The 4,029-nt window shown below is 44.1% G+C and overlaps 1 pseudogene; it reads right to left on the reverse strand.

Moving 5' to 3' along the window:
• Window positions 1-545: 545 nt before the first annotated feature.
• LOC101570699 lies at window positions 546-2,061 on the reverse strand (annotated as a pseudogene).
• Window positions 2,062-4,029: the final 1,968 nt, after the last annotated feature.

Genomic DNA, 4,029 nt, shown 5'->3' on the forward strand with positions numbered 1-4,029 from the left:
CTAAACAATCCAACACTGTCTAGCAGTCTATAATATTAGTGGGTTTTCCTCAGAAGTTATTGACTTGAGCCTTTTACAGCTCATCGTATTAATATGGCTTTACTTTATATACCTCGTTTTTATACTTTTCTGCTGGATGGTTAAGACCAAGATAAAGCAAGACCTATATACCAAGAAATGTAGCTTTTGTATCTGACAAGGTCATTCAAGTACCCTCAGGGTTTATCCTGCAGCCCTGTCCCGCCCTTTGTACATCCTTTTGTCGGTGTCAGCCGTGAGGATGAGTTACGGCCATTGCTTGACTGAGATGGTATATGTTTTGATCATATTTTTTTTTCTGTCTTTCTTTTTGTTGGTTTAGATTTTCTTATCAGAATCTGTAATTCTTCATATCTTCAGAAGTTTGATTTAGGTCATTTTTTTAAAAAAAGAAGTTGTCTAGGTCTGTACTTAACTTTTACAATATAAGGAATACAGATATTGCTATTTTAATATTGTTTTCTTCTAATTTTAGGATGTTGTTCAATTTTTTTTGAAGTATTTTAAAAATATGTTTATTCTTACATTGAGCATTTCAAGAAAGAAATTACATTGATTTCAAAATTTAATCACATTGAACCAAGGAGTTGAATTTATGGCCTTTATAATCATACTTAAATACTATCTAGGAACACAGGCAGACCAAAGCCAGTTCATGGATGCAATGAGTAAAATAACTATGTAAATGTGTAAATCTCAGGGATGGTTATCAGACACGATCAGGTAAATCTCTGTCATCGGGCTTTTTGGTAACATGATTCACATTCATTTCCATCACTCTGTATACATCCACTTTAAGTGCAAACAACACAGGACATGATCTTTGTTACCCTAAAAGAAAGTTCAGTCTAAAAATATGATGAAATTCAAGAAGAAAGTTGTAGGACTCTCGCCCAGAAGCTTTCAGTGCACGTGGTATTACTTTGTTGGCAACGATGGTTCAAGGAAGGATAAGAAACAAAAATGCTTTCTTTACCGACTGAGGACACAATTGAGGAAACGGGAACTGGGTTTCTGAAAACTTTGCTAGTTGTGGAGGTGGCCCAGGGAGGTCTCCTGAGGTCAGCCACTGACCGCCTTCAGAAAGCCCTAGCCAGAGTTACAGAAACAGAGCGTTTGGAGTACTATTTCTAAGGACAAACATAATTGGGCTTTGCCGTCTATAAATAATCATCTCTGAAAGCCTGTGAGCATGTGGTTGTGGCTCTGGCCTAGCTGGGCAGCTGAAGGTGCGCATGGCCACCTACTGATGGACCTTCTCGAAGTACTCCTTGGAAGCCGCTGGGCTTGGCTTGATTGTAGGGGAATCCGGTGTCCAGTTCGCTGGGCAGACTTCTCCATGGGTTTCCATAAACTGGACCGCCTTCACCAAGCGGAGGGTCTCTTCCACGCTTCGGCCCACTGGGAGATGGCTGACACTCAGATGCTTGATGACTCCATTGGGGTCAATTATGAAGAGTCTCCGGAGTGCAATACCAGGACCTTCCAAAAGTACACCGTAGTCCCGGGAAATCTGTTTAGTTAAATCTGACAGAAGTGCTATGTTCATACGGCCCAAACCACCGCTCTTCCTTGGTGTATTGATCCAGGCAAGGTGAATAAAGTGGGAATCCACTGAAACTGCCACAACCTCACAGTTCACATCGCGAAACTCATTGGCTTTGTCACTAAAAGCGACGATTTCTGTAGGACACACAAAGGTGAAATCCAAAGGGTAGAAGAAAAGCACCAAATATTTCCCCTTAAAGTCCTCAAGGCTGAGCTCTTTGAATTCTCCGTTGACAACAGCTGTGCCCTTAAAAGGGGGCGCGTGCTGGGTGACGGCTGGAGCGTGGCGCAAGGAACTGGTGCTGAAGGGGAGTTTGGCTTGAGGAGACCCAGACCACAGTGCCTTTGTCAGGCATGGTCTTCTAGAAGCAACAGGTGCGAAGGCTGCAGAGGCAGAAATGCCTCGAGAAATTACGCTCACCCGGGAGCAACCGAGGCCCGGAGCAACCTTGCTGCTGCAGCCGCCATCTTCAGCGCACGTGGAGCTCTGTTGTTCAATTTTAACTGACTACTTTTTTTGGCATGTTAGTTATATTTTCCGATTTTTTAAATCTTGAATTTATTTTTTTACGGCAGTTCTGAGGATCAAATCCAGGGCCTCAGATGTGCCAGCCAAGTCCCCTACCATTGAGCAACACCCCTAACCCACCACCTGGCAACTTTTTAGGGGATGCCGGATATTGTTCCTTTTACCTTATATGGTACTGAATATATTTTATTCATGTAAATGATCTTAAAGTTTGTTCTCAGATATTGTTAAGTTACTCGGAAACAGTTTGGTTCCTTTACAGATACCTTTAAAATTTGGTTAGATACCTTTCTAATTTTAAGATGTTCAATTTTAAGTCAGCTTTCTGTCACTGTGACAAACTATCTGAGACAATCAACTTCGCAGAAGGAAACGTTGGTCTTGGCTCACAGTTTCAGAGGATGTAGTCCATGGTAACATGGCCTGTTCCCCTTAGGCCTAAGGTGGGACAGAACATCATGGTGGAGAGCCTGTGGCAGGGGACACTGCTCTCCTCACAGGGGCTAGGAAGCGAAAAGGAACCCAGGGTTTCAATATCCCCTACACAGAATACTCCTCAGGACCTAAGGTACTCCGACTAGGACATGCCTCGCAAAATTGCCACCCCTTTCCCTAGGGACACCTGCTGGGGACCAAGCCTTCAACCAGGACCTGTGGGGGTAACATTTAAGACCAAAGCCATCATAAGTATTACAGAGCAGGGGCTGGAGAGATGGCTCAGTGGTCTAAAGCACCTACTCAGAACAAGCTTAGCAAAACACAGGGACCGCGTTTCAATCCCCCAGCACCACATGCCAGGCTGAGCTGGCCACACACACACACACACACACACACACACAAATAAATAAATTTAAAAAAAAATAAGTATTACAGAGCAGAGTTGTTTCAGAGCAACCTGCCTCATTAATATGCAAAACGCTTCTGAGTACTCCACCTGATAATTTGTGAATTATACAAATATTCTACCCTGGCCAATGAGGACGTAAACTATTCCAAACTCTATGAATCTCATACAGGAGTCCCTCTTGTCCTCGTAGGGGTTACTCTCCCTGACTTGAGTAGCTTTCTGACACGGGCACTGCTTATTTCTGAGCTAGAAAGACTCGAGCGTGGCCTCTGTACATCTCAGAAGCTTCTATGTGCGTAGTTCTCTCCTCTCTGTTATTCTAACCCATGGACTGCAGCCTCTTTGGCCTCTACAGGTGCCATTGCCTAGCTCAGGAATGTCGCTTCCTGTGCCACTGAGCTGCCACCCGGAGTCGCTCCGCAGGACCCTCTTGATCAGTCTTGAGGTGCACCTCATGTGCTTCCCACTGCTCAGCTATCACATACTTCACTGCGCGACATTTCATGTTCTCAGAACTGTTGTTTCATACAGTTTGTCTGCATTTCTAGTTGTTCCAGAAGCTCCAGTTACTCTACCTTGGTTGGAAACAGAAGTCTTCTTTCTTTCTCAAACTGTAAACGAATGAGCAGGTGAATTTATTGAGGAAATACATTTGATTTTTTCATGTATTGATTTTATTTGGAGACCTATGGTTTGCTATTGCATTGAGTATAATGATTCCTTATTTCCATGATATAGTTTAATGCTTCAGTTATCATCCACTTGGTTGGTACAAACCAGAATCATTAAACAGCCAGGTGCAAGGGCTGGCCAGATAGCTCAGTGGACTACAGCGCCTGCTTAGGCAGAGCGCAGCAGCTGGGATTTGATCCCTGGCGTGCCATGCCAGCCTGCCCCTGGGGTACCCTGGAACGGCAACTGAGACTGGGCGTGGTGGTGTGGTGGTGTGGTGGCACGTGGTGGCATGTGCCTGTAATCCCAGCACTTGGGAGGCTGAAAACAGGAGAATCACTGAGTCTGATTTATGTAGTGAGACCCTGTACTAAATACAAAAAAAAAAAAAAGA

Source organism: Octodon degus, unplaced genomic scaffold (assembly GCF_000260255.1).
Source record: "Octodon degus isolate 3935 unplaced genomic scaffold, OctDeg1.0 scaffold00001, whole genome shotgun sequence".
NCBI classification, from domain to species: Eukaryota; Metazoa; Chordata; class Mammalia; order Rodentia; family Octodontidae; genus Octodon; species Octodon degus.